The 12,326-nt window shown below is 38.8% G+C and overlaps 1 long non-coding RNA gene across 1 annotated transcript in view; it reads left to right on the forward strand.

The window, feature by feature from the left end:
- Positions 1–6,846: 6,846 nt before the first annotated feature.
- Positions 6,847–12,326, forward strand: part of LOC131691012 (uncharacterized) — a 73,260-nt gene continuing 67,780 nt past the window's right edge. Inside the window, exon 1 of the long non-coding RNA XR_009305672.1 lies at positions 6,847–7,949. This is a non-coding gene — a long non-coding RNA (uncharacterized LOC131691012). The remainder of the gene's footprint in view (positions 7,950–12,326) is intronic.

Below are 12,326 nucleotides of genomic sequence, written 5' to 3' on the forward strand. Positions count from 1 at the left end.
GGAACTCTATCATATACAGAGTGTTTGGTTCATGGTTAAGAATCTTTCGAGCGGTGATAGAGAGTTGTATTTGGGGAAAAATCGTTCTACACAAACTATCAAAACTCAACTACAAAGCTATTGAACTTTTTTTGGAAACAACTTGTTTGTTTTTAAATGTCTATAACTCAAAAAGTATACTTTGTATTTACAATCTTTTAATTCCATTGGAAAGGTGTTTTCGTTCCTGTTGAAAATCAGGTGCGTTGGTCAGGTGCGAGAGCTTAACAACGATAAGGCCGTTGGGAAGGGCGGAATTCCGGATGAATTTCTAAAAGTCTAAGAGACCTGAGAGAAGCAATTCACTCCGTTATCGGGATGATCTGCGTGGAAGAAAAAATGCCCTTGGATTGGTTGAATGGCCTCATATGTCCTATCTTCAAGAAGTGCTACAAACTCGAACATAATATCTTCTTAGGCATAACTCAATGCCGCCTACAAGGTAGTCTCTCGTGTTCTATTGAGGACCCTGCGCCTGTTGGCTGAATGCTTTGTCGGTCGATCAACGATCAACGACAGACCAAATGTTTACCCAGCGACAAATTCTGAATATATTCCGGGAATACAACTTGCGGACTCACCATCTGATTGAGCATGATTTCCCGACAAAACTGATTAAGCTGATTCGTATGACGCTGGGTAAGATAAAATCAAGCCATACAAAGATCTGATGTGCAAAAGGAACATGACATCGACATCATTGGCGTTGATCGCAGAGCAGTGGAGCAGGCATTGTTGCCTTTCATAAGTAAAGCTGCAAGAATCGAACTGACTATAAACTCTCACAAGACAAAGTACATGGTAGCTGGTAGAGAACGTGACAGCACGACGTTGGGTTCGAGGTGGAAATCGATAGGGTACGGTACGGTACAAACAAATTCATATATGTTAGAACACTAGTGTCATATGATAACGATGTTAGCCGCGAAGGAACAATGCATGTTGCTTCTGCGAATGTGGTTTACGTAGTCAGCTAAAGCCCCACAGCCTAAGAATAGCACAGTCGCATGAACCCCTAACGGTGCCAAGTACACAACCATGGCCAGCATGGTTGGAAGGCTGATAAAACACGGCACACTACAGTGAGCTGAGCTTGTATGACAAGAGAGAACCAGCTAAAGTTATGATCAGCAGAGAACCTGGAAGAGGTCGTGGACTGCGCGGTATACCCCGCTATCGCTGGCGGTGTATTGAGGAAGATGCGCATGCTGTGGGCGTCCATGGAGGTTGGGAACCGGCGATTCAAGATCAAGTAACCTGGAACTCTAAAATACATTCAATTATGATTCGGTTATCCGGATTTTTCGGTCACTAGGTCACTAAGATAATGATGACGATTATTAATTTGTTTACGCAAATTTGGAATTATGGTAGAAGCTTCTTAGCCGCCCTTTCATCTGGAGTCGTTTGGGAGCATATATATAGGACTCAAATTTTGACAAACAATTACTTACAAATTTATTTCATGGACTTGTTGACTTTTCTCGGTGAAAATGAAAACTCCAAATTTTCCCATTACCACACGTAACGTTTCGGCTTACTGCTCTTCAGCCATCGTCGGACGCATAAACTTATATCGCGCATCTCCATTCACTCTCGTTCACTCTCCACCGCTAGGCGGGCGATCACTCTTCGACTGTCTGCGTTCAGACGAGGAACGCAGACAGTCGAAGAGTGATCGCCCGCCTAGCGGTGGAGAGTGAACGAGAGTGAATGGAGATGCGTGATATAAGTTTATGCGTCCGACGATGGATGAAGAGCAGTAAGTCGAAACGTTACGTGTGGTAATGGGAAAATTTGGAGTTTTCATTTTCACCGAGAAAAGTCAACAAGTCCATGAAATAAATATGTTGCGGTGACCATAAAATCTTATATCTTAAATTACTTACAAAGCTGAGGCACGAGGTAGAAGCTGGCGAACATATGGAAGTATACATAATTCGACGACCTTGTTATTAGTATACAAATACTACAAATACTATAAAAAAATTGTCGACTCTTGTACCATAATGAATAATTACACGGGGTTACAAAATAAAAAAGAATGTACTTTTCAAGTGATTTAGTAAAGGTTAGGTTAGGTCAAATACAATACAAAGCCACATTTGATCAAATTAATATACCCACAAAATCTTGATTTATGGCAAAAAAACTATTTTTCGGGTCTAAAATATTAGTTTCGCAGTCATTTTTCAGCCGGATTTAATTTTTTTGTGAATTCTGTAACGAGGAAGAAATGGCCCTATCAACGGTATGCTATGTTATATTCTTTTGTTAAAAGTGTTATGCGGTATTTTCAATCACAATTGGTTGAAAAATGACAGCGTTTCCAAATTAGAAACTTGCTCGCATGATCTTTCAAGGGGCCGTCCCCATAAAAAAAATCGATTTTTTTTTGCTCGATTGCGTATACATTTGGAAGCATGTGTATAAACTTTAAAGTAAAAGTTTGAAGATTGTAGCCGAATTTGGAGATAAACAGGTCGTTAGATGCATAATTAAATCTCTAAATTTTTAATAAAATTGTTGAATAATTTTCCTAATTTTCATGAAAAAATCGCAAAATATTGGTTGTTTACGAGTTGCTGTCCTAAACCCGCATTTAAACGAGTATTTTAAACAAAAGAACATAACATAGCATACCGTTGGAGAGGTCTTTTCGTCTTCTTTGCAGAACACAGAAATTGAAAATCAGTTGAAAAATGACCGCTTAGAAAATCTTTCAGCGGCGAAGGTCCCGAAAAATATGAAAACTTTTGGCTATAAATCAAGATTTTGAGGGTATACAGCATTTCTCATACAATATTTTATGTTGCATTTGATGAAATCTATAACCCAGGTCACTTGAAAAGTACAGAATCACTATGGCACCGTGTTATTTGTAGTACTCCAAAAGCATTAAAAAAGTGAACATTGCGATACATTAATATGACAAGATAATATTTAAAAAACATACATTAGCCCATTCATGTTCCACTTTTTCTCTGGTGCATATAGGGCTCCAAAACAATTTTTCTTCAAAACTGCCGCGATCTCGGAGCATAAAAACCTGTTTTAATTAAGATAGGTTCTTCTTTCGCCGTGCTAAAAGCTGCTCAAAATTTAACATCCGATGCTCAATACAATTCCCTTACAATGATTACTATAATCAAATAGTATGGAAAAGGTAGTCAAAGACGGTCTTAATTGAGTCTATCAGTTTTCAATAATAATTCGAGCCATCATAAAGATATCAAAAAATTATGTTATGCCCGCTGTCCTTGGCAGCACTGTTTCACCGGGATCTATCCAGACAAATTGCAATTACATCAGTTCTATGAATATTACTTATATGTGCTAGTGGTCAAATGAAATTTAATAGTCTCAATAATTAGTTTTGTAAGCTAGTCTTTCCTTAGCCAAAAATTGATAAACGTTATTGTTTATAAATAAAATGGGTTTGATAGGGATTAAAAGAAAATTATGTTTCTCTGAACGTTTAGCTAGAGAATTTAAAAAAAGGTTGATCGCCAGTATCTCACAAAAATAATATTTTAAAATGATATGTCCAATTCCTTGATCAGTTTTTTTAATATGTAATATTTTATAGAAGGTGTACCAGTAGTCATAAACCAAATGAAGAATGCCCTCTATTTGCTCAAACAAGAAAATTTTAGGCACCAATTATTGCCATAATTAAAGGACATGAGCGCGGAGCGAACATGTGAACGGAGTCGTAGCCACACCTTTCGCGAGGAAATTTATGCGCAACACTACCGCCAGGACAAAATATTGGCAATAAAATGTGAAAAAGTTCATTTTTGTGTAGACCCATTCTAATACCTTTATCACATTCGTTTCATGTGAAAAGGTGGGACATAGTTGAACTTTTTTGAAAATTCGTTGCAAAAAGGGCGGCAAATTTAATGTTTGGCCCCGAGCGACAAAACACCTCGCGCCGCCACTGAATACTCCTATGTCTTCCTAAAACGCTCATTGGTAATCTGCAAAGGTTTGTTTGAAATACGCTGCGGAAGTTAAGACGCGTTTAGACCTTCATCAATTCTGGGTCATCCACGGTACAAGGGTTAGGGTTGAGAAAGGCACGATTTTAATACATTTTGCTCAATTAAGTCGTTTAATAGGCCACCATTATTTACCAACGGATTTCCGGACAGTACGCAGGAAGTTTAATTTTTTCGTTACTTATATTATTTCCTAGTATGAATCTCTATCGATATTTCTCTATCGAGGAAATACAGTTAACTCTCTCTATGTCGATATTCTCTATGTCGATATTTTTCTCTATCTCGATTATTTCGTGGGTCCCTTCAGATCGCACGTATAAAAACTCCTCTATGTCGATATTTTCTCTATCTCGATATCTCCCTATCTCGATGTACCTAGCTTTATAATTGCCTATATTTTTCTCTCTTTATGTCGATGTGGTTTTTTTTTCTCTCAGGACATCACAAAGCATCATAATGAAATAAAAATTGGCGATCAGGGCGCTAAGTCCTATATCAATATTCTGCATATAGGGGCAGTAAAGATATGATTTGGAGTAAAGTGGATATTCAATGTTTTCCTACGAGACTTTGTAAAACGAATTCATCTTAATCTGCATATATTGAGGTTTTCTAGAAATTATGCATTTTTAGGTTCAGAATTTTGACTTTTACGTGCTATAAACATATTTAAAATTCAGCCATCTGTAGCACGGAAATCATACTTTCGTGGTCAAAACAATTTCAATTAGGGGAACATGGGGAGGCGACCAAGTGCAGAATTCTATTATTGGCTATGAAGTGTTCTATTAGGTTCTAAAAAAAATTTCAAGAATATTTTTATACTAGTTTCTGTCCGTTAAGGTAATTTTAAAAGTTTGGATTGAAAAAATCTTTCTTTATAGAAAAGATTCCGTATTTAATAAATTTGCGTTAAATAATGTAATTTATCAAACTTTGTATGGACATATCTACTCGCATAATAATTACTTCTAAAGCACTCATACATTATTCTATACTTTATGAACTAGTGAAATGATTTTACATAAATCGGAACATTGAAATAGAATTAATTAGTTACAGTTAATCCTTAAAAGGAAATGCATTAAACACAGTTGAAATTTATGAAATGCAACCCTTTTATATTTTTACTGCTACCTAATGACTTCGACAATATGGACAAAAGGATTACAGTATTATTTATGTCATTATTTTTTGTTCTGATTTTTCAAAATTCTCTTTGTCAAGTCTCCCCAGGCCTTGGTCAAGTCTCTCCGCAGTGGGGAGATTTGATAAAAAAAACGATCTGAGACAAACTTTTATAACTTTTGAAAAAGTAAATTAAAAATTCCGCAAAAAATTATGAACACGAATAATACCTTTTTACATTATATCTCAATGACTTTGGAAGGATTGAAAACTTTTAGAGATTTATGCAGGTTTAGATGAAAACTTGGTCAAGTCTCAAGATTCCTTCTCAAACAGCAAACTTGATGTTTTGCAGTGTGTGTGCACTTTACCTCGTCGTCTACTACCCTACTCCCCCCAATACGAGCATCAATCTTCATTTTCCGGTACGCATTATGATGTCCTGAAGGAAAAGTTGTCTCAAAAAAAATCATTGTGTTCTATATGTCGATCTCTCCCTTTGTCGATGGTCCCTTCAATATCGACATAGAGAGAGTTAACTGTATAACTGTATAAAACTAGAATTAATTTTAAGAAGGATCATGTACAGGCACTCTATCCCCTTAGAAAAGGATATATTATATCGGCGTTCTTAGGTTGTGCCAACGACTCGCTCAAAAGACGTCCAGTAAGTGACCTGTTTTGGTTCATTTTTAAACACATACTTGGCATTCTCGTCAGTTTTTGTCGCAAACTGGGCCTGAAACACCATCTCGCTAGGGTTGTTTTACACCCTACTAGCAAAACTTAACGAAGCCAAGATTCTTTCGGGAAGCAATCCTTGCCTATTTGAATTTTCAACCCCTCCATATTCCTAGAATCAGAAACCAACCCCTAAAACTCACGCGCGTTCCCATCGTCATACACTATTTTTAGTTCCAAACCCGAACACCTACCGCCACCGGCAGCACATTCCATTCAACGCTGTATGAGAACTCGCTGATGAAACCAGCCCCGACCGAAAGTTCCACTAGCATCCGCCAGAGCACAATCCACCAGTTTCCATCGTAGCATTCGACGCTTCGCTTTGACAAACACCAGCACACCACTGCGCATGACCGATTCCTCGAGCCATTCCTTTTCTGCGGAATGTTACCCCACTCTCCTGCAACGATCAGTTACACGTAGTTGACTTTCGCTGTGTGCAGAGTATTTGTCACCGCTGTGAATGCATTCACTGCCTGTCGAACAGCGTGTTGCGAGGGGGAAAAATAGGCGTGTCTTTTTCTGAAGTTATGAAGTGTGTGCGCGGAGCGGCCTGCTTGGATGCGGTGGTGTATAGTATTGCTCATAAACCGAGTGTGTTGTTTGTTGTGCTGTGCTGTGCTTGACGGTGCGGAACTTTACCGTCCTTTCATCCGTTCGTTCGTTCGTTCGTCCGTCCGTCCATCCATCGAACGATCCCGGTTCCCGTCCGTGGGAGGTAGTAGGCCGTGCGTTGGGTGGCGGTGGTAGTTGCTGCAAGTTAGCACAAGCGAACCGTTGTTGGTGTTTAAGTCACGCGGCAAACCGGCGGCCCTGTTGCCGATGTGTGCGTGAGTGGCAGAGCGATGAATGTGTTTTTTTTTTCGTTTTTGCATTCGATGGGTACGGCTGCAGATTCTGTACAGTGGAGTGTGACTAGAAAAATAAGAACCATGCTGCGTGTAGAGTGAGTTTATATGCTGTACGCTTTTTTTGTCCTATCGTGGTAATCATGCTGATTCCTTCTAAGATATCGTTAGTGGAAGATATAAAATAGGGAAGGAACAACAGCAGCAGTAGGATCGATGATGAAGAAGAAAAAAAAGGTTATGAAATAACATGCGCGAAGCCGTGCGAGGAACATGCAAAAATTGTAGGGGGGAAATCCTGTCGATGCCGGAGCGGGTGGTAGGGGGTGTACCGCAGCAGGCTAGATGACAAATGTAGTGCCAGTCCGGGTGCCAGTTCATCACCAGAAGTCCTTGCGAAACGAATCGCGCGGGATTCTCGGCCGATGGAAGCGAAAAGTAGTCAAAAGTGTGTGTGTGAATCGAAATCAAGCGAAGGGAAATCGCTGCAGGAAGTTAAATTAGTGACAATTATGGAAAGCATCTCTTTGGCGCGTCGGTGGCCGAAGACGTGCTGTGTGCATAAAGAGGTGATTTTTTTATTGAGCTGACTTTTCGAACAGTGGCGCCATTTGCCGTCTGCGGGAAACATGACGGGAAATAAGAGATGCGTTGTTTGCTACCCGGCTGCCATCCAGTGGGGAAAGTTGGAACCCCAGGCGGAGTGAGACTTTGATAAGTGACCGTGTCTTATCTGAGGTCGAGAGACGAAGGAACAACATCCAGTGGAAGCTGGAGTGTAGATACTATGTAGTCCCTCTCACTGTCCCGTGATAGGGTCTCGAACTGTTCCGAAGTGAAAGCGAGTGTTTTTGTGTGTGCTGATATGATTCATGGTTGCAGCGTAGGACGGTCATCGGTCGGTTTGCTCGGGACGGCGCGTGTGAGTGGTTTTCCTGTGAAATGCTATCACTGATAACGAAATTCGATGGGAGAGGACGGGCGACAGACGGCTGTAGTGCGGGTCCCTCCCCCTCCCTATCACCATCCTGGCTCTGATGGAAGAGTCCAACACAGTAGTGGAGGCTCGATAAGACAACGACAGCCGGTTCTCGCATTCGACATGTGAACGACTTGTTAATATGACAGTTCAGTACACAGACGTGATGAGCAATAGGAGCGAGTGGAGGAACAAATAAAACAGGTTGGTTATCATTGGATGATTTATTGACGGCTTTGATTGAGTGCGGGGAATGGTCTTGTCGATGAGAGAGAGAGAGAGCGTGTGTACGTTGGGATTAGTGACAGATGATAAGCGTGGGGTTTCTGAAGGTCGATTTGTGTAGCTGGTGTTTATCACCAACTGCCAGGCAGGGTGATTATCGTTCGCGATAGTATTACAAATCATGTCAATATCAGTTCCACTTCCAATTGGATTTTAACCCTTCGGATGTCAAGGGAATCTTACAGGCCCGGCGGGTTACAATTTTCAAGCTATGAGCATCTTGTAACTTAAAACAAATGATGGAACGTTTTTGGTAGTTCCGATTCTCGCACTGGAAAAAAACAGGTGCATATTTCAGCGAATCTCAGGGGCAGTGTTTGAATCGCCACGATATTAGATCGTCTTTTGAGCTTTTTATACCATATTTAGACAATTTCTAGTAATCAAATAAATGAATAATTTCGAATCGGAAAAAAATAGTTTACGGTCAGGAAAATTAGACATTAAGCAGCAACAAAAAAGTGAATCAAAAGAATCCTTCTGTATTGCCCAACAAACAACAAAAACTGAACAAGTCTTTGATTCGAGATAATAAGCTGAACAAGAACTGTTTAAGCCATTATCCAGCTAAATAGTTTGTTGGGAGGGCTTGAAGACCCATTGAAACAAGCACGTTAGAAGTATCAAGAGAATCAACAGAATTTAGAGAATCAACAGTTAAGAAATCAAGGAAATTTAATGGGAATGTTGATTTAAAGTTCAGCCTGTCGATTCATCAAGCGGTCCCTTACATACCCTCGTGCCATCTTGGGTGTAGCTGCCGATGTAGCGAATTTATTCTACATCTGTCCATTCTGGGTCAGACGTTCCTTCGAGCCGCTTCCAGTATGGAGAACAGACCTGCTTCGGCTTTCTCTATTCATGTTAGCATACGACCAAGAATTCCTCCGGGGATGGTTATTCAATCATTACTATGGTTTCTCGTAGCCCAGCTGGGACCACGTGAGGTAAAGTATAGGAGTTCTGTATTAGAAGTGAATGGCCACGCATTAGGGACTGACTTTGTACGATAAGACAGCTTTGACAGCAAATATTTAAGAACATACGAAATCAAAAGAATTATGGGGCTTAGCAAGAGAATCACGAGAAAATCGAAAAATACGGTTCTCACGGTAAAGATGGACAAGTCTGGCTTTACCAAGTGACATGTTGGTAGACTTGAGTGCTTCGTAGTTATGCTGCCTAAGCTCGACTCCTGTCAGCAAAAGAGAAAAGATTAGCCCGTAAGATTTTAAGCATGTTTCTAATGACCCTGCCTCTTCTAGTTTTCCAATCCGTATATTTCACATCCTTGCTCCTACTGGAGTACTTAAGCTCTTAGTTTTCATAAATTTCCCTACTCAGTAATCTCTAGCTAATTGAATGTTAAAGAGTACAAAATAAGAAATTGAAAAATAAGTTAATAAAATTTAGAAAATTTTAAAAATCAAAGAAGAGACAGAAATAAGACACCTACTACTTCACCAGTTCACATAGTTATCCAATAAGATACAGTACTAGTGTATCATTACAAACGACTGAGCACGGATCATATCGCATAAGCGAAGAAGTTCTGATTCTGATGAGATCATAAAAAAATCCAAGCAGTGTTGAAGCCGGTGCAGTAAACTCTGTTAGATGCCTCGCTGAAGATACTGGTTGATACTTGTTTGTTTCTGTCCGACGTTTCGTTCCATTTGGAACCTTCTCAAGGGCTCCAGTATATTATGTTTGTTATTAGTTAGTTATTGAAAGTTTTTGCTCGTCTTTGTGACTATTTCCTGTTTTTGCCATTTTACTAGATCAATTTTTGACGCTTCATACCTATATTTCGCATAGGCCCTGCAGACTAGTTTGATTCTTTTTTATTTTTATTTCTAATAAAGCATAGTTTATTTTAGTATGATAGCAACCAAAACTTTGTACACTGTTCACATTACTTGAACAAATAAATAGTTAATTGAAACAAAAATCCTTATAACGCACCTAAAACAAAGCATTGCTGCGTTTGCGGGTCCCATCAATACTGGAAATTCGAAAATGGAACTCTCGAGTTTTTAAAAGCACTTTCCCTGATCTGAGAATGGTGTGGAATACGGCATACCGCACAATCCTTTGATATCGCTACAGTAGATTTACTCATCGTATGTATCAGTACCGAGATACCTGTTGCCTATGTTCTTAGAACTATGTTTCCGAGCAATTTTTTCTTTTCAGGATAATTATCTGTAGCCATTGACATTTTTTTTTAATTTGCGTTGAGCCAGTTCAAAATAGAAAGAGATTTTAGAAATTTAGAAAGGGCGGAATCACACAAATTGTTCTGTTCTAGTTAGTAAAGATCAGAAGAATGATGTTGAGTTTGTTAATACAGTGGAGACCCGATTTTAACAGCACCCGATTTTATCAGCCCCCGATTTTATCAGCTTCATAAGAAAATTGATAGTTGGTAGTTTGATGGGCTCTAGCAGACGAACCAAGTCGAATTCGAGTAAATTCTTTCTTGGGCATATATTTCTTATCTTAGAGATCCGAAAAATGCAAAAAAAAATATCATTTTTTTTTAAATTTTGCGCTGTCAAACCCCCTTAAAGTAAATAATCAGAAAAGGTTGCAAGGCCTTATCTAAGGAACAAAGAAGAATATTTTAAGAGCTTCGGTTTATTAAAAAGACAGAAAAATATATGTCCCTGTTTTATCAGCTTGAAATTCGCCAAGGGGCTGATAAAAACGGGTCTTTACTGTATAGACGGCTAAACTGGGGTTAACCCTCGAATATATGTATTAAGCTACCTATACCTATAGCAAGCCAGTCGCCTTTGTATTCCAAATATGCCCGTCTGACTTTATGGATGATATAACTTAGCATGCTGGCAATGCGACTCCAACTAACGAATATATCCAAAGGACTTTTTTTTACTATTATTTGATTATAGAAGCTCTAACCTTGGGGTCACTAACCCCTTAAGGTTAGAAAAATCTGTAATGCTGTGTGCGATGTTGGGGATTAAACCTAGGTAAGCTGCGTATAGCTTTAAAAAGTTTGCTATGCCCGCCGCATGAAGCTCATGAATAGCGTAAAAAGAGAAGGTACCATATTGCTTCCTCGTGGAGGTTCTAAATTTTAGCGTAAAAACTACGAAACGCGAGATCTTAGGTGTCCTTGTAGAATTCTGCAACATATATGCAACATTTTTGGGAGAATTTGAATAACGATATCCTTTAACTACCATTTTCCTCTTTAATTGCAATCATAAAGCATTGCAAAACATTCAACAACATGTTCTGCTTTTCAAAATCACTTTAAAGGTTTATTATTTAGATGGATTTCCATATAGGGCATATTTGGCCCTATTAGAAAGAAGACCGCACTATTTTTCGAACATATTTCAAATTAACCTCAGACTTATGTATCAGTGAACTGTTTTCTAAGCATCCATATAATTCTAATTTAGCAGAAATGTCTCAATTTTCGGAATAAATATAAATAAATGTTCAATTCTGAGCATCTATTCTCACCGCAACAACCCAATTATAGCCTCCTGGGCGTGCCAAACTTCACTTTATCGGAAAAAAAAATCTGCCTAAAACGCAATGCCTTATACTCCATTGATCCGAAAAAATTGTAAACAGGCATCTAGCTCATGGACGCCATCTGACTAGTTTCACACGAACCCTTGCATTGTCTCGAGTCGAATTTTATGTGCAGATGAAAGTAAAATCTCTGCAATCAGTTGAAGAACTTGAAATAATTGATTACTTATACATGAAATTGCATTACAATATATGCTCAATAGGGTGGGACAAAAATTAGATTCCAGCTCTCCGAGCAACTTTTTAGGTGTCATTTGGGTCCTAGAACAACAATTCTTGGCTCGATCCCTGAAACTATATTTTTGCGCCCACTGTTTAAAGTTTACATGGGATTTTGTATAGGAAAATTAACCCTCACAAAATAATTCCTCCAGGAGTCGCCCATTATCGCCCATTATAAATTGTTATGTGGCTTTTATAGGAAATTTTACAAAGAAACAAAGTCTCGAAAACCACGAAACGATCTGACGCTCGAGAAAAAAGTTATTAATCAGAAACCGATTGATGCTCTGACGATTGATAAAATATTCATTTTTTCTAGCACCACTGCTGTTGGTTTTCCAATTATACGCAATTTTCTTTTAATCTTCTCTTAATGTGCCTAAATCATTTATCTATACTGTTTGTTCATTTCGCAAGAGTTTTGGGAGATAAATTGAGAAAGTTAAAAATTTTGTATATAATTCGAACATGAGCAGCAGTAATGCTATAAAAATTTTCATC

This window comes from Topomyia yanbarensis, chromosome 3 (assembly GCF_030247195.1).
Source record: "Topomyia yanbarensis strain Yona2022 chromosome 3, ASM3024719v1, whole genome shotgun sequence".
Classification (NCBI taxonomy): Eukaryota; Metazoa; Arthropoda; class Insecta; order Diptera; family Culicidae; genus Topomyia; species Topomyia yanbarensis.